At 36.9% G+C, this 20,008-nt stretch overlaps 1 protein-coding gene across 1 annotated transcript in view; it reads left to right on the top strand.

The window, feature by feature from the left end:
• ZNF804A (zinc finger protein 804A) overlaps nucleotides 1-20,008 on the top strand; it is a 71,391-nt gene that overhangs the window by 27,553 nt on the left and 23,830 nt on the right.

Genomic DNA, 20,008 nt, shown 5'->3' with positions numbered 1-20,008 from the left:
TTGTCTTTTGCAGAGCAGAGGTTTTTAGTTTTAATTAAACACAGCCTATCATTTATTTCTTTCATGAATCGTGTCTTTAGTGTTGTATCTAAAAAGGCATCACCATACCCAGTGTCACCTAGGTATTCTGTGTTGCCTTCTAGGAGTTTTATATTTATAGCTATCATCCATTTTAAGTTAAGTTTTGTGAAAGGTGTAAGGTCTCTGCCTAGATTCATTCTTTTGCATATAGATGTCCAGGTATTCCAACAACATTTGTTGAAGAGACTGTCTTTCTCCATTGTGTTGCCTTTGCTCCTTTGTCGAAGATCAGTTGGCTATGTTTATGGAGGTCTATTTCTAGGTTCTCTTTTATGTTCCCTTCATCTATGTGTTTATTCTTTCATCAGTGCCACTCTGATTACCATAGCCAAATAAAAAAATTTTTTCCATACCTATTTTAAAGTTCAGAAATATTCTTTAAAAATGTTTCAATAGTCAGATGAAGATAAATTTAAATGTTTATTTTCAATTTAATATGTAAGAGATATTACCTATAATTATATCTTAAAAGTATCCACTGTAATACTACACATTTTAAAGACTTAACAACATAACTAAGCAAAAAATAAACATATTTGTCTGATGATAACACATGTTTGTTCCAGAATATGTAAAAAATTAATGCAGTGTAACAAGGTTTAACATTGGAAATAAGGTACTCAAAGTTACTTAGTACTTGTGTACATACACAGTGGTTATTGTTCGAATGTTTAGATCATTTGAAAGCATTTCTTAATTCATATCCTAACTTTTCAAACACTGAGTTTATGTGCTCATAAAATTCATTTCTTTTGGTGTAGAAGTATATCATAGAGGGGCGTTTGGGTGGTTCAGTCAGTTAAGATTCTGACTTTGGCTCGGGTCTCAAACCCTGTGTCAAGCTCTGTGCTGACAGCTCCAAGCCTGGAACCTGCTTTGGATTGTGTCTCCCTCTCTCTGCACCTCCCCCTTTCATTCTCTGTCTTTATCTGTCTCCCAAAAAATAGATAAATGTTAAAAATAAAATTTTACCAAGAAGTATATCACATAATTATTTTTGTTGTTTTTAAACTGATGAGATAATTTAAATCCTAGGACTCTTACAAGAGCAAAAAAAAAAAAAAACCCAAAAATTCAGATATTAAGTTTTCAAATGTACAGTAATTATTTATAAACTCACACTTTTCCAGATCGTGACCCAACATAAGGTATAATCGCCCTGAGAGAGCAAATTTTACCAATGAAAGATACAAAAAGAATATCTAATAATTATATTTTTCTTAACACCACTAAATAATGATGGCTAAAATGTTATGTGATTCCCTATGAATAATGAACCATTAAAAGAAAGTGTTGAATTGTTTTGTTTTGTTTTGTTTTGTTTTGTTTTGAAAGAGAGAATGCATGCACACATGGTAGCTGGGGAGGAAAAGAGGGGGAGGGAGAGAGAATCTCAAGAAAACTCCAGAGCCTGACACGGGGCTCAATCTCATGACTGAGATTGTGACCTGAGCTGAAATCAAGAGTGGATCAGTCAACAAACTGAGCAACCAACATGCCCCAAAAGTATTGAATTGTTGATAATATACTGTATGGGACATATGAAGATCATATTTTGAAATATAACTTAATGAGAAAGTTCCAATTATTTAACATATGATAATTTTTTTTCATTTATAAGGTGTCTTAATTGTAGTTTATTTTTATTCCTGGATCAGTGTTTAACTTAAGAGTGACTTATTTTATAACTCTTCATATTTCCAAGAGATTAGATCATCTTTGAATATGACATAGCAGTCTTAGAATGACTACCTAGAATCATAATGCTGTGTTTATAAAATTTTTCCATTAAACTAAAAGGTCTATTCTTAAATTTTTCCTTTCTTCCATTCCTTCCTTACTTTCTTCCTCCCTTCTTTCCTTCCTTTCTCTTTGTCTTTCCCTCTCTCTTCCTTTTTCTTCCCCTACTCTTCTTCCTTCCTTAATATGTTTTGCTTTATGTTTACTGTTTAGTGTTATCAGCTATGAATTGGAGTATGATTATTTATATATGTAGGGTAGCTATGTATGTAGTTAACTATGAATATTTTGCTAGAAATATGTTTCTAATAAAATTTGGGGGGTTAATTTAACTATAATTTAAAAAAGGAATTGAGAGGGACAGCTGGGTGGCTCTGTCAATTAAGCATCAGACTTTGGCTCAGGTCATGATCTCGCGTTTTGTGGGTTTGAGCCCCATTTAGGGCTCTGTGCTGACAGCTCAGAGCCTGGGGCCTGCTTCAGATTCAGTGTCTCCCTCTCTCTTTCCTTCCCCCACTCATACTCTGTCTCTCTCTCTCGCTATCAAAAATAAATAAACATTAAAATTTTTAAAATAAGTTACTATTTTATATCAGAAAATAATTTAGTTCAAAATATTTTAGATACTAGATTCATTATTTTATTCAGAGAGAAAAATATTCAGTATCTATAATGCATACATAAAACGTGCTTTAGAGAAGACAAACAAATGAAATACACTTTTAGAGTAGACCTTTGCATAGCCTTTCACTGTATTATGTTTGTTTAGACCATAGGTTAGTTCACTAATTTTAGAGTTTGCTTTATAAAGCTAATTTATAAAAGATGACATTTGCCATCTTTTATAATTGGGGTTGGGGCGTCTCAGTGGCTCAGTTGAGCATCCGACTCAATTTCCGCTCAGGTCATCATCCCACAGTTTTAGGACAGGGACCCCATGCCGGGTTCCTCACTCGGCATGGAGCCTGCTTCAGATCCTCGTTTTCTCTCACTTTGCCCCTACCCCATTCTCACATACTCTTTCTCTCTCTTTAAAAAATAAAAAATGTAATAATAAAATAAAGTCCAATATCACTGGATGGTTTCATTCAGTTTGAACAATTAGCTAAAATATAGATTAAGGAGTAAGGATTGAAGAGAATTTCTTTTAATCAAAATTTTAGGGAGAATGTCTTAAATATATTTCAAATACACTAGTTTTATTTATACAAATAAAACTATCATCTAAGATTGATCATTTGCAACCACTTATTAGACTAAAAAGTATTTCATTCTTTACTTATTATGTGAGAATAATATAGTAAGCTACTCATTATCTTTGTATTTGTCTACTTAGTAGGAATTTTAATATTAAAAAAGTACCATGCATAGACTCTTGCTGAAGCTAATATAAATATTTCAAAGCTTGAAGTTTGGACAGATTGTTTTATATACACATCAACTTGTAGTTGAGATCACAGCAAAACCTCTGATTATAGGACTGAGTTATTCTCTCCCTCATTAAAATGAGGCCATTTCATCAAGTGATAATGTGAGTAGCAAAAAAATGTTTTTAATTATGGATCATTTGCTGTAAATAATAAGACCTGGGATGCAATTTTTCATTTTATCCATCACTTTATGTATGAATAAATGGAATGAAGGTTTACATTAACAAGAACTCCATTATTTAAAATGTACCTCAAGAAAATTATGAAACATATAAATGTTAATAAAGATATGCATAAAACTAAAAGCATAATTAATATCAGAATTCATATATTGTAGTGTATTTGCTTTAACTAATCATTAGTCTTTGAGCAGGAATTCTAGAGATCATATAAAAGACACCATTCATTCTCATACTTCCATGACTTGCATAATAAGATAAACCCCAAAGTATATTAAAGACCGGAAAAAACTTTCATTTGCTCCATCTTTATGTTACTTATTATGATTATTAATCCTGTTAAGAACACTTATTCTAAAAGATGTCATCTTTCATAAAGACACTAAACACATTTGGAATTTTTTAAGTAGTAACTCAAATATATTCAAATGTTTATCATAGAAGGAAATAATTTTGGAATTTTTTGTTTCATATGTAGTCATTCATTTATTCAAGCACTTCTTTTAAACTTTTTTAATGTTTATTTATTTTTGAGAGAGAGAGAGAGAGACAGAGGGCAAGTTGGGGAGGGGCAAAGAGAAAAGGAGACACAGAATCCTAAACAGGCTCCAGGCACTAAGGTGTCACCACAGAGCCTGACGCAGGGCTTAAAGTCACAAACCAAGAGATTTGAGATTCGAGATCCGAGATCGTGACCTGAGCGGAAGCCGGATGCTTAACCAACTGAGCCACTCACTCGTCCCTATTCAAGCACTTTTAATTGACTATGAAGGAACTATTAAAGACTTACGCCCTCCAGTGTTAAGATTTGATTGGGAATAATTATAAAAATGAAAAATTGCATTCTAAGGCTTGTAAGAACAGGTTTGAACCTGAGCAATCTATCATGCACCTTAGGAGTTGAAAAGCAAAGAAATTACTAAGACTTAGATTAAAGAAAGTCTCATTGAAATGATATCATATGACTTGGACTTCGAATTTTGGCTAAGATTAACTGTTTACCTTTCTTTGAGCTTTTAATTGGTCAAAATATGTCTGCAAAACTCTGAAATCAACTCTTATTTTTTAAATTTATTATTTTTAAATACAATTTATTGTCAAATTAGCTAACATAGAGTGTGTGAAGTGTGCTCTTGGTTTTGGGGGTAGATTCCCATGGTTCATCCCTTACATACAACACCCAGGGCTCATCCCAACAAGCGCCCTCCTCAATACCCGTCACCCCTTTTCCCTCTCCCCCACTTCCCCATCCACCCTCAGTTTGTTCTCTGTATTTAAGAGTCTCTTATGGTCTGCCGCCCTCCGTCCCTGTTGGTAACTATTTTTTCCCCTTCCCTTCCCACATGTTCTTCTGCTAAGTTTCTCAAGATCCACATATGAATGAAAACATTATTTTCACATTTTTAAGTGTAGTTTTTAATTATTTCATATCTTAAAGTTTCTTCCAATTGTAAAGTAAATAAGTCCTGGGGATATAATGTGCAGCATGATGACTATTAAAAAACAAAACAAACAAAAAACACCAGTTTCTTCCAGTTTTAATAAGCTGGCATTAAAAATTCAGATCATTATTTTTCCATCTCTGTCTTATCAGAGCACCTCTGACCTGACTTTTAAAATGAAAGGATGCTGTGTAAATATATATTGGATTTAGCTAATTTCCTATTCATACAGAGTCTCTTCCACCCTGATTCCCTCATTTCCCTTTTGTGGTTTCTTAATGTAGATAAAATGTTATTTCTTTTGAATTTTAAAAATAACATCAAACTAAACAGAAACATGATTAAACTTGGAGTTAAGCTATCTTTCCAGATACTCTGTTTTGACACATAGCAATAATGATGAGCTGAAAATACTATTAAGTCATTTGCAGAAGTCTGTGAAGTTTGAATATCCCAGTGAGCTGTTCATACTGACTCATTAACAAAAGCAGAGAGATCACTCGTCCTCTGCCAAAAACATCATGCAGCTAAGTGCTCATTAAAACAGAAACAGAAATAAACAGCAAGATATATTCATTCAAAGGGAATTGTACTGTTTTCTCACTCAATACTAGTCTAAAACACAGTTTTAATTCTGTGCCTAATCTTTCCCAGAAGGCTCCCAGGTCATTTAATTAAAATGATTCTGAACTAGGAGAAGGAAATGTGCTTGAAGCTCTCAACTCTAGCAAAGAAACACCATGGGACTTAACTTACACTTTAATTTTTTTTCTATGTCCAATTTTAAAGTGTTCAGTGATCTCATTATGAAAAAACAAGTAAATCTAAAATGCTGTCTTCAGTTCACTCCTGAATAAGCATCCTCTTCCCAAAACGTATTTATTTTTGCTGTGCACGTTAGGATATGTGGACATTAAACCCGCCCCTGTTTTTGAATCTGTGAATCTCTACTCTTTAAGAAGGTAATAAAAGTCTATTAGAAATATGCATTATGGGTAAAATAAAGATGGATTGAGTTATTACTACTATAAACATATGATTAAATACTGCAAAGCTATAGTATTGTGCAATGCTATTTGCAATATCTTATTAATTTACATAATTTTATGCTGATTTGGAGCATAAAGTAAATATGAGATAATAAAATAACTGGATTATCAAATCAGACTGGCACAAAACAGAGGTCTTACCTAGTATACAACACTGCAAATAATTTCAGGACAGAATATTCATGAAGAATTAGTAAAGACAGAGGACTGAGGACTCAAATACAGGTTCCCTGTTTCCCTATCAGGATGTATCTATGTCTGAAATATACACATTAGGTTCTAAGAAATATGTGTGATTCCTGTCACTTACATATAAAGGGCCATTCCGGTCATGAAGCATCTTCATCTTATGCTCTGATAGAGGCAGAGCTTACCCGACATTTTTCTAGAGAGTCATTACCCATACATGGATCAATAGATCCTCTCTTTATTTGTTATAACAAATTGGATAATCAAGTGTATCCTGCTGAAAGAATTCTGTAAATAAGTATTCTATTACTAGTAAATACTAGGAACTTGTTTGCTAGAACTATGATTGTTCCTGTATTTTTAATTTCTTCTTACACTTATTGTTTACTTTCTTCTGTTTTCTTAAATTTACTCTTCTAATTTTTAATCACCTTAGAAATTTCTTAGTAATATCAAATTTTAGCCTTTCTCAGTTTCTAATATAGACATTTAAGTTCCAAATTAGCTTCCCCAAATGTCCATCAATTGATGAGTGTATAAAGAAGATATGGTTTATATATACAGTGGAATACTACTTGGCAATGAGAAAGAATGAAATCTTGACATTTGCAACAATGTGGAGGGAACTGGAAGGTATTATGCTAAGTGAAATAAGTCAGAAAAAGACAGATAGCATATGTTTTCACTCATGTGGAATTTGAGAAACTTAACAGAAGACCATGGGGGAAGGGAAGTGAGAAAAATGGTTTCAAAGACAGGGAACAAACCTTAAGACACTTTTAAATACTGAGAACAAATGAGGGCTGAAGTGTAGGGTGGGGGAAGGGGAAATGGGTGATGGGCATTGAGGAGGGCACTTGTTAGGATGAGCACTGGGTGTTGTACGTAAGCGATGAATTGTGGGAATCTACTCCAGAAACCAAGATCACACTGTATACACTGTAAGTTAGCTAACTTGACAATAAATTATCTTTAGAAAAAAAATTACCCTCCAGGGGCACCTGGGATGAAGTGTTTGACTTAGGCTCCGGTCATGATCTTGCAGTTCACAAGTCTGAACCCAGCGTCGGGCTCTGTGCGGACAACTCAGAGCCTGGAGCCTGCTTCAGATTCTGTCTCCCTTTCTCTCGGCCCTTCCCCAATCTCTTTCTCAAAAATAAACATTAAAAGATATTTTTTAAATTATCATACAGTTTTTGTTTTATACTGTAGGTTTTGCTACTTGTTGTGCAGCATTTTTATTTCATTTCTAAATATTTTCTAAGAAAACTATTTTTACTTACAAGCCATTTATAGGATTTGTAATCTCTGATCATATATTTTCTCCTGGTTATCTTTTCATTTATCTATTATTAATAGGCCTTATTCACAGCACAGTTTTAGATTTATACACAGTTCAGCAGATCATACAGAGTATTCCCATATATGTGCACTCTTCTGAAAATAAAAGTTTATTTATTGATTTTTAGAGAGGGGCCGAAAAAGCAAGTGGGGAAGGGTCAGAGAGTAAGGAAGAGAATCCTAAGCAGGCTCTGCACCGTCAGCATGGACCCTGATGTGGAACTCCAACTCACAAACTCTAAGATCAAGACACGAGCTGAAACCAAGAGTAGGATACTTAGCCAAATGAGCCACCCAGGTGCTCCGAGGAAGAGGTGTTTTTACTCCTCTTCCTCATTATTATTTGGTATTGTACATTTTTGATATCTCACTGTTGTTTTATTTTATAATTCTCTAAAGACAAATGTTGAGCATATTTGCATATGTTTATTTGTTTTCTGTATTCCTCCTTGGTGAGATATGTTTTCATATTTTTTGCCCATCTTTAAATTAAGTTGTTTGTTTCCTTAATGCAGAGATTCAAGAATTTATTTTATATTTTAGATACAAATCATAATCCATTTAAATGTTTTCTTATTTTAATTTAATACAAAAATTTGTGTTTTTATTTGAAAATACTTAACCCTGTGTTATTCTATGGTTCATATGCATTAGTAATGAACAGATAACAAGGAAAGGTAGAACATTAGGAAGTCACCCAATTTTGGTTTGGATATGCATTACAATGATACTTGAATATAGGTGAGTTCTATTCTCACACTTTGCATAATTTGCAAAAAAAATATGAAGCTGCAGTAATAGTGGATATAACAGCAATGAATAATGAAGAATTTTGTGTTTTTACTTTGTTTTCCCATTCAAAAGCTCATTAGTTTAAAGTCTTGCTGAAAATTCACTCATCATCTCTTCAAGGAATATAAAATACCAGCTACAAAGTAACAATTTTTCTTATCTAAACTCACTATCTTTCCAGTTCATACCTAAACTAGGCCTGGAGAGATAATAAAGGATTCTTATTCAATAGGAAATCTCTCATGTAGTGCAAGAAATCTTTATAGATAGTAAAAGATAGCATAAAGGGACTAAAGAAGCACTGGAAAAAATTATTCAATCTGTTTTATTTCACTTTGTCCCAGATTGAATTTAAGTGGCTTGTAAAGATAGAATTTGAAAATAATTGATAGTTTACCTTTATACAGGTTATGAATAAACGTTTTAAGTATAGTAAGAGCACTTAATTTTTATTATTTTCTTATAACCTAACTCATTTCTCCCAAAGGAAGAATACTCCAGTGTTGAGTCATTTCCAGGTTTATAAATGTAAAATGCTTGTTATCTCTATTATCCAGTTTTTACATATAGAAAGGCATTGAAGTTCTTGCTAGATACTTATTTTACAATAATGGCTATGACTACTGGTAATTATAATGCAATTAATTAGACTTGTATTTATAAATGTGGTTAAACATGACACTTTTTGAAATAAATGTAAATTGGTGTTTAATTTTATTTTTTAAAAATAAAAGTAATATTATTCAAACTTTTTATATAAGAAAAATCACGTCAAAGGTCTTTATTTCATATATTGTTAATATTTATATTTTAAAAGAAGTTCCAAAAAAAAAAAAAGAAAGAGAGGCACCAAGGTGGCTCAGTCTCTGAAGTGTCCTGCCCTTGATTTGGGTTCAGGTCATTATCTTATGGTTCCTGAGACCAAGCCTCACTGGGCATAGAGCCTGCTTAAAATTGTCTCCTTTCCTCTCTCTCTCTCTCTCTCTCTCTCTCTCTCTCTCTCTCTCTCTCTCTCTCTCTCTTTGCCCTTCCCTGATCTCACCGTCTTTCTCTCAAAAATAATAAACTTTAAAAAATATTTAAAAAGGAAGTTTCAAAAAAATGGAATTCCAATTTGTTTTCTAATTAATCTACTTTCAATTCTAACAAGTTTTTATGTACATTAATAATTTTATTTAATTTTGGAGAGAGAGAAAGCACATGAGCAGGGGAGTGAAGCAAAAGCAGAGAGAGAGAAAATCTTTAAGTAGACTCCACACTCACCATGGAGCCAGATGCAGGGCAGGATCCCACAAGCCTGGGATCATTACCTGAGCTGAATTGAGAGTCGGGTGCTCAACCAACAGAGACACCCAGGCACCGCTTTTTATTTACATTGAAATATTAAAAGTGTGTGTATCTGTGACTATTTGTAGAATCAAGTGTTGGCTTTTCAACTGATAAAATACACAGAGATTACTCATTGAGGTCACTATGAGTTCCACAGATTTAAAGGCATATAAGCCTTTATTTTTATTTTTATTATTTCCAAAATTTTGTTTTTATAGGACACACACACAAAAAACATAGAATTATTATTTGTGTTTCTTGCTAAATCCAAGCACGGAGTTTGTGAATGGAATAGGCCCACTTCTTTTCTGAAGCATGGAGCCCTAATGCAGATGAGTAGGATACAATAGGATTTTTTTAAAAGATAGATATAGATGATATACAGATACAGATACAGATTTTAAGGTAGGAAACATTTGTTGGAGCACTTTAGAAGAAGCCATGTTCTACAATGAAAACGTAGAAATAAAAATGTATTTGCATATTGAATCCTTTTGTAACTTCAGTCTAGTTCATTCAAAAATACATGAAAAAATAATAACTTCAAAGGTTTGTGTAATATTTAAAACAAAAATATTTTCTGATGCTTATTACTCTTTTTAAAAAGAAATTTGGTATCTTTTACCATTTAAAGTGAATATAAAGAAATTATGGGAGATTGTGATGAGAGTCAATTGGAAATATTGCCTCAAGATATTACAAATGTGTATAGCTATACACTGAGCTTGTGGTAGCTTTGCTGTGTGGTTAAATTGGATTTTTCTTTAAATAAAAGAAACCTAGACACATTTTTATAAGATAAATAGAACTGTTTTTTATTTATATTTGCTATTTAACCTGTGCTTAAATAAAGGCAGCAAATACAAATTTTTATTTGGGTCATTTAGGAAACTTTTGGGGAGAATTGAGAGAAAAAAATACATAATTTTTAAAAACAGAATGTCAGAAACACCTTTTACATGAGAGAAAATGTCAAAGGGGTGGGTGAACTTCAAGTTCAGGTCCGAATCTTTCCTGATCCCTGCCTTTTCATTGCGGCTAGTTTGTCCTGCGAGCTCTTCCTATATCTGCAGGATGTTTTATTATTCAGACCTGGTGGAAATGTTATTTCCTTACTCTTTGAAAAAAACCATGCTTCACACTATTGGATATACTTAGGCCTAGTGCCCACTTTGGACATTATGTTGTGAGAACACTAGAAGTCATGACTTATTTAACCCATTAATGAAGAGGTATGGGGAGCCCATTCAGAGCACACTGTTAAGTGTAGGGGCTCTGGTAGATCCTAAGAGAACCTCCTGGCTGCCATACAATTTAGATAGGCATTCAGAAACGTTCACCCAATAATAGATACTTGTTTCCTCCTTTTTCGATAATTACTTGCTGTTTTGTCAGATTGTAGGTGTATTAATTTGGGTCCTCAAACATGGAGGCCAAATGAAAAGAAGTGTTTAACACAGGGGAATAAACAAATGTTTACTGGGGGACGGGGGAATGCCAGGAAGGATAACGAACATAGCGCCAGAGAAGGCTGAGCAAGCCTTCCAGACTATAATACAAGTCTGGCACATGTGAAAGAAACAGGAACAAAAGGAAAGAGGATGGGGTTAGATGAGTCTGTTGGATCCTCTGCTGTTCAGCCTTGTCAGCTCTTCCACTGCAGGAGATAAAGGCATGTTTGTACAGGACCAACGAGGCCCTCTGGCTCTTAATGCTTTGCCTTTAACTAGCTGTTTATGGTTCCCAGTTTTTCTTTAGCCCTTGGTGGAACTTACATGTAACTTAGTTGTAACTGGCCAATGATGAGTTCTTCTAGGGATTTTTCACTCCGTATTTTCAAATGCTGCAATCACTGTAGGGGCAAGAGCATTCCACTTAACCAGGAAGGAGATTAGCAATAAAGCTCCCACCTTATGCCAAGAAGTATCCATACCCCCACACTAGTTACCCACCAAGCAGTCATTGAACCAGTTATAAAACTCCATCTAGATTGCTCCTGGCATCACTTGTGCTTGTTTAGGTTTTCCATGAATCTCACTGAAAAGCCAGATTGAGCATTTAAGATATTTATTGGAGCAAATGATTATAAATGATGAAGAAGCAGGAACCAGAAAAGGTAGGGGGAACCTTCAGACTACAGGGAAAATGTGAAACCTATTAAGGATGGAGGTGATAAAAAAGGAGACTGCAGTAGATAGAATCTAAGACTGGAGCAAAACATGATGAGGACTTTGGCCGGTTTATGCGGGAACTTTAAGTCAAATTCAGCCATTACAGAAACCCCAGGTCTCACAGGAACGGGTCTGCATGCATACTCATGCCATGCTCAGTCCCCCTTGAAGAAGCTGGTGGGGAGCACAGCCTCTGCCGGAACATGGTGATTCTTCTTCAAGTCAGCCAGTCAATAGATCAATTACTCTGTCCTCAGCAAGAGAACTGAATTGTGAACGCTCATAGTTATCACTCTGGGTATTGGTTCTTATGGATAGTTGTGATGGTATGAAAGACTTCTGTGATTTAGTAAACTATCAATGAATATTTTTTTCTCTAAATATTATCATAAACTCTAGAAAACTGTTCAGACCTATGAACAATTAAGGTGACAGGCTTTATCCTTTTATTATTATTATTATTCTTTTTTATGTTTTGTCAACTTCAAATCTTTATCTTAGAGCTTGTTATGTAGACATGGGTGTATTTTCAAACAGAAGTGAGATTTGAGATCATTTACCCATATGTGTGTGTATTTGCAATATTGCATGACATTTTCTTATTTTTCATTTGACTTTGTAAAAATTGCCAAACTGCATAGACATTTGGCTTTCTCCTCCCAGATGTGCTTAAAAACATGTCAAAATGAAATACAAATTAGGTCGTCTATTTTGACCTGAAAATATATTGTTTCATTGTTGTTCTTATGTCTAGGATATAGCTGATCATTTTCCTTAGAGTCTTCACAAGAGTTCAAATGGAAATCTGTATTGGTCACGGTTCAGCTGAGTTGTACTTCTGAGTGGTTTTGTTCTTATAAAAACCATGGCATTTGGAACAGATCTTATTTCCTTTATCATTAGTTATGCTATAATCTTCAATCCAATTTTGTGAGGTAAATGAAATTCATATGACATAATATTTGTTGTTGTTCTTGTGCGACTCTGCCTTTTACTCTGACCAGGAATCTCACCTAAGGAATGCACAATTGCAGAATTTAAAACTGTTGTACCAAATCAGATCAGATTAAAAAGCAAAAAAAAAAAAGACTGTGCCTTAATTGCTCCCCCTGCAATGTCTTAGAAATAATACATCAGAGGCATTAGTCCCAGTTTACTGATGTATTATTGACAAAAATTGTGTATGTTTAGATTGTGCAACATGATGCTTTTAAGCTGTGCAACATGATGATTGTATACGGATACATATGTATTGTGATATGATTACCAAATCAAGTTAATTATTACACCCATCATCTCACATAGTTACCTTTTTATATGTGTGGTGAAAATATTTAAGATCTACCTTCTGGGGCATCTGGGTGGCTCAGTCGGTTAAGCATCCAACTTCAGCTCAGATCATGATCTTGCGGTTTGTGGGTTCGAGCCCCGCATTAGGTTCGGTGCTGACAGCTAGCTAGAACCTGGAGCCTGTCTTCAGATTCTACATCTCCCTCTCTCTCTGACCCTCCCCTGCTTGCACTGTGTCTCTCTCTGTCTCAAAAATAAATTTAAAAATTTTTAAAATTAAAAAAAAGATCTACCTTCTTAGCAAACTTCAAGTATACAACATAGTATTACAGTATTATTAACTATAGTCACCAGGCTGTACATTAGTCTCTGGAACTTATTCATCTTGCATAACTGAATCTTTATACCCTTGGACCAACATCTCCCCATTGCCCCCACTCCCCAGCCCCTGGAGACCACTGTTCTAGTCTCTAATTTTATTAGTTACACTTTTTTAGATCTTACATATTAGTGAGATCATACAGTATTTGTCTTTCTATATGTGACTTATCTCACTAAGCAACATTTTGTTAAAGACAAGAGATGACAAGTGTTGCCAAGGCTGTGGAGTAAAGGGAACCCTTGTCCTCTGTTGGCTGCAGCGTAAACTGCTGCAACCACTGTGAAAAGTAGCGTGGAGATTACTCAAAAAATAAAAATAGAACTGCCATATGATCCACCAATCCCTCTTCCAGGTGTATATCGACAGGAACTTAAGTCAGCATCTTGAAGATATGAAGACATTTCTGCACCCCGATGTTTATTGCAACATTATTCACAATAGCCAAGATATGGAAGCAACCTATGTGTCTATTGATGAATGAAGGGATAAAGATATGTGTTTATATATTTACAATGGAATATTATTCTGGCAAAACAAAGAAGGAATTCTTGCCATTAGAACGTATTTTCTTAAAAGAATTATGAACTGTCTCCAGCAGTAGCTTGGCCAAGTTTCAATTGCATAGTAGGTCAGTTTTCTTACCATATAGACTCATGTTACTCTGGTTTTATCAACCGCATTATGTCTCTTATTCTCAACTATCCCCGGGAATATGTGTATCTGATTTAATGCTCATTAAATACAAATCACCAGAAACCTGCCCTTTATAACGTTAAGGTCACTATATCTATATATCTATACATATATATATACACACACACACTTAGGCATATGTACATATATATACATGTATATTATAAAAGTTTGTAACATTTCAGCACTCAATCTAAACTAGAAAAATGCTAAATGTTTTGAATACTTTTGTTCATTTTTTATCACAACTATATCAAGTAGATATAATTATTGACTCCATCTTAAAAATAAGGAAACTATTTAAAGAGCTAAAAAATGATAGAATGGGGAGGGAATTAGAACAAAAATTTTATTAGAATCCAGTGTTTTATGGTCAATCATTGTCCAATTACATAATTTAGAGGGACAGATACTAACTAACCAGTTGATTTTTTTTTTTACCATAGTTAGGCATTTGAAAGTCAATATGTATTGAAATTCACAATCATCATCACAGCATTTTATTTTTTAAGGATGTAAAATCTACTTCTTTGAGTCAATGAGGAATTGGTTTATTAGCTTAAAAGGAGTTAAAAATCTTTTAATCATGTAAAACTGTTTCATCTCTAAAAAGGGTAAAACATTAAGTCCTGTACTTCTTATTAATCCATCATTAACAATTTTAATTGAGTCATGACTTAGTCTTAGCACCATTTCAAAGCAAGGACTGATGGAGAGCTCGTTTATAGTATTAGTTCATCAGTATTCTTTGAAATTGAGAAATAGAACTCCATCTATCTTTACAAACATGTTTTAAAATAGAGCCATTACATGTTAAAGGTAGTAAAGACAGGGGCTCCTGGGTGGCTCAGGCAGTTGAGCCTGACTTCCGCTCAAGTCAAGATCTCGCAGTTCACAAGTACAAGCCCCACGTCGGGCCCTGTGCTGACAGCTCGTGCTGCCAGCTGGGAGCCTGGAGGCTGCTTTGGGTTCTGTGTGTGTGTCTCTCTCTGCCCCTCCCCCACTCGCACTAGGTCTCTTTCTCAAAAATGAATAAACATTAAAAATAATAATAATAAAGGTAATAAAGACAGTATTATATAGAGATAATTAAATTCTATCCATATAAAATCTTCCAGTTTATTATTATTATATTTTATTTATATAATTTTGTATTTATGTATTTTAATTTGTTTATTTTGAGGGAGAAAGCATGAGGGGGGCACAGAGAGAGACAGAGAGAGAGAGAGAGAGAGAAAGAGAGAGAGTCCCAAGCAGGCTCCACGTTGTCAGCAAAGAGCCTCACACAGGGTTAGATCTCATGAACCATGCAATCATGACCTAAACTGAAGTCAAGAGTCAGATGCTTACTGACTTAGCCAACCAGGTGCCCCATATAGTTATTATATTTTACATTTTTTCTCCTGTTCATTTAAGTATTTATTTTGAAATGTGAAACAGATTCAAAGTTGTTAATAAATATATACAAATACTTATATCAACATGTAGAATGGTACCAAATTACATATAAAAATACTGTTTTTATCTCTCCATCTCATTCTGAGATGTAAAAGGTAACCAAATTTAATCATTTAAAAGATTTTCTTATTAAAATTATATATTATCATATAATTTTTTGTTTTTTTAAATTTTAGCCTGATATTTACTGTACCTTTATGAAAGATAAAAAATATGGTATTTTTCTTTCTTTTCCCCATCCACCAATGATTTTTATTAACTCTACTATTATCCATATGTGGTACCTACTAGTTTCCTTTATAACTTTAAAAGTTTTCTTCTTAATTTCTTGAACCATCAAGATTAAAGATTATATCCTGACTCACTGATATAAAAGATAAAGAAGTTAGTATGCTTACATTCTAACTTTTCCCTTACTTCACAGTTAAGTTAGATACCTTGAAAATATTAAAAGATAACTATTAAATTTGTTCTGTTCTACAACTGTAAGTTTTCAATGTGCTATTTTACATTGAAATATTTTTTGCCTGACATCAATATACATGTTATTATGATTAAGCCATTGTTTTCACAGAAACAATTTGGTGAGGGAACACATAAAGAAGGAAATGTAACCCTTTGTTACTAAATCCTATTGCTTGAAAGAGACTACCCTTACCTTCAAGATTCAAAGAGCTTCCTTTCAACTTCTTGCAAGCTTTCTTTCATTCTTTTTGAAAATACTCTTCTGCCATTGATTCTTGTATTTCATGTTGTCCTTTCTTATGTACTTCTTTTTCCTTTCACTGTGATATATTCTGACCAAAAAAAAATCATTTATGGTAATCAGATAACATTTTTTTTTTGTTCTGGCAGGTTTAAAATTTTTTTTCTGCTCTCAAAATTTCCTTGATTATAGAATTCTGGATTCAAATAATTTTTTCTCAGAAATTTGAAGTGTTAGCAACTTTTTTTCCTGTCATTCAGTGTGACTGATTATCTCAGTGTCATTCTCATTTCGTTATAGGTGATTTTTTCCCCCAGCAGGACTAGGATGATTAATAACACGGAGCTGGAGTCTATAAATCTGTTTCCAGTGTATCTTGTCCTTCAAGTACAGAGCAGATTCTGGGCTCTGTGTTTATAGTGGCGTTTAAAGGCATGTTTCCATCTGGGGCGATTTTATGATGACTAGCTAGCCAGAAGAGATATACCCCTCTTTCACTGCTAAAGTGGAAGGTCTTTATTTTGCTGGTAGAGACCCACTGGTCTAGCTGTTCGCGGTCCAGTTTTAAAGTTAGTCGGATATGGGGCGCGCCTGGGTGGCTCAGTCGGTTAAGCCTCCGACTTTAGCTCAGGTCAGATCTCACGTTCGTGGGTTCGAGCCCCGCGTCCGGCTCTGTGCTGACAGCTAGCTCAGGGCCTGGAGCCTGCTTCCGGTTCCGTGTCTCCTTCTCTCTCTGCCCCTCCCCCTCTCATGCTCTGTCTCTCTCTGTATCAAAAATAAATAAAACATTAAAAAAAATAAAGTTAGTCTGATAGAAGTGAGAACTGGCGGGCGGGCAGGCCTTTGAGTGGCCCAGGCGCCTGCGCGGGGTGCCGGGCGGTGGCAGCGCAGTGCTCCAGCCCGGTCGCTCCTGCTCCGGGCAGCGCCGTGGACAAGACTTGAGCGACCTCAAGCTGGCGTAGCCCCGCATGGCCGAGGCGCCAACCGTCCACATGGAGGTGCACCAGCAGAGCCGCAGCACTGCCCAGAAAGAAGATATAAAGCTGTGCATTAGAAAGCTGCTCAACAGATAGTGTTTGGTGACTACACGTGGACTGAGTTTGATGATCCTTTTCTGAGTAGAAACGTGCGGTCTATGTCTATTGTTGACACAGAGATGAAGGTTGAAGACCCACAGCCCATTGACTTGGGTGTCTGCACAATTGCGCTTCACATCTTCCAGCTGAACGAGGGCAGCCCCAGCAGTGAGATCCTGGAGGAGACTGAAGACATCACCACAGCGAGTCACTGAGTCCTGCCTGCAGCTGAATGGGATAGCCTGGTACATGATGTGGAAGTCAAATGTCATGCACAGCAACGTGGTGACTCTGACCACTTCCAGCATCATGGAGAGGATCATCAATGTGGCCTTCGTGGACAGGGCTGACCTCAGGAAGTACACTGGACCGCCCTCTGTGGCAGCCATTTCCAAAATCTACCTCTCCTGTTTGGAAGAACTAATGAAGGAAGAGCAAGGGCCTCAGCGGCTGCGTCTTGAGGAAACTCCCTTTTCTGGCTCATGCTCTGTAAGTCCAGATATTTTGAAAAATTTCGTTATAAGCTTCAGCTCACACAGAGATACTGCTGCAATTTAACACAAGTGAAAACATCACACCAAGTCTGTCATGAATCTTGGAGCACCACGTGGATGTGTTTGGGAAACTACAAATGCCTTTAAAGTTTGGCTTCGAGGAGAGTGAGGGGCGTAGTGCAAATCAGGGTAGTTTGGGGTTCCGTCCGTTTCCTTGACTCTGCATGAAGAGACCAGAACTCCACGTGGAGGAGGCCAGGCCACTGGCTGCCACTGGTGTCTGCCTGGAGGAAGGGAACGGAGGATGGGGGCTGCCCTGCACCCCGAAAGCAGCGGGAGCCCCTGCCAGCCTCAGAGCCATCAGGCATTGTGGAACTCAGGGGGAGTCCCTGCTACAGACTCGGAGTCTTCCGTGGCAGACTTCTGTCACACTGATGGAGGGACACAGGATGACACTAGTGTCTTCTGGAACCCCTGCACTTGGGCTTCCGTGGCAGGGTAGATGCTCCGGGCTCCTGCCGAGCAAAGGAAAGCTGCCATGAGCACCCGAGGGCAGGTGAGCCCAGGACCCCCAGCCCTCTGCAAGGAAGGCCAAGGACAGCCTGCCAGCCCCCTGGCTCACTGGCAGTGGTAAACGCGAGTGTTGCTGAAGGATGTGTACATGTTTACCCCGCACTCAAGGCCTTTCGTGTGGGGTAGACTTGAGTGTCGCTGAAGGATGCGTACATGTTTACCCTGCATTCAGGGCCTTGAGTTGGGGGGTAGACGCGAGTGTGGCTGAAGACAGGATACATGTTGCTCCTGGTCTTTTCTGAGCGGGGGGAGGACCCTCCTCCCCTGGGTGGGTGGTGAGGCTGACCCAAAGCCAGCTCTGATGTCTGCTTTGGAGGCTGGTAGTGCTGGAGATGTCACAGGAAACCGAGGCCCAGGGAGATGATATGACTTGCCTAAGGTCACAGAGCTCCAAGACACCAGAGGTTGTGTGTCCAACCACCCTGCTGCCTTCCTTGGGTAATGCTTTGCATATACTGCTTTGCAGAAAAGTTGCCTCTTAGACCATTGGAAATATTTGATACACACTGATGACAAGACTGTGCCCATGTTGTCTGTATGGAATGAGGGTCTCACAGGCCGGAAGCACCTTCACATTATTTATGTTTATACAGAGTGTCCATGATATCTTTGGGCACTTACAGCAGAGGATCTGAAGAAAAGCACAACACATGCCTCTTCTCCTTTTACAGATGAGGAAATATAGCACATGCAGAGGCCACAGGGCCACCTGGGGAGTCAGGCTGAGAACCTCCCAGCCCCAAGCCCTGCCTGCATTCCACATCTCCTCTTATGGAGCCTTCGCACTCCCCTTGCTTCCACCTCGCACACATACACCCCACCGGCCCTGGTGCCCTGAGCTCCAGGTCACCAGGTGTCTGTGCCAGCACTGCTCATGACAAGGATGTCTCAGGAGCAGGGGCCCTCCCTGGGACTCTTCGTGTCAAGATGTTAAGCCACATAGACAACTGTCTTTACTGATACTCCTGCCTTCTTCAGGATGAGGCATGAAGAAGACAGAAAAATGGGCTACTGATGCTAACTCTAGATCCCAGCGTGGGAGATGATGCAGGCCTGGCCAGTCAATGAATGAGGTGGGAGGAGACTCCAGGCAGGCCAGTGAGGCTCAGCCTAAGGCCTTTGGCTAGAACCATTTGTGAAGGGGGCATGGCTAAAGGCTTGTGAGCCTGAAGCTGCAACCACTCTTCTCATCGTAGGAAAAGCCAAACGAGGAAAACAGAGTGAGAGATGAAATGAGATTGACCCCATCAAACCTAAAGCAAGCACACTCTGGACTTACTACTTACTGGAGACAATGCACTCCTGTTACATGTTTAAACCAATGTGACTTGGTTTTCTGTCCCTTAAACCAAAAACAGGCTGACACTTTCCTTCCCTCTCTGGCCTTCATTAATTACAAAGGAGGAAATGTGCTTTATGGAGAGAAATCTGGAGGACACCATTCTAACCAAAGTATCAGGCTCCCAGTAGGGGGATGGCCTGACATTATGTGTTTCTGTTGTCACACAGAGGAAGCTACACATTACCCTGGGGGATTCTTACCAGAAATAATTTGACACGAAGGGTCATGAAGAAACAGACCCATTTTTGAAC

Source organism: Suricata suricatta, chromosome 3 (genome assembly GCF_006229205.1).
Source record: "Suricata suricatta isolate VVHF042 chromosome 3, meerkat_22Aug2017_6uvM2_HiC, whole genome shotgun sequence".
In the NCBI taxonomy this organism is placed as follows: Eukaryota; Metazoa; Chordata; class Mammalia; order Carnivora; family Herpestidae; genus Suricata; species Suricata suricatta.
Note: the sequence above shows the minus strand (reverse complement) of the source record. Positions and strands in the feature narration are given on the sequence as shown.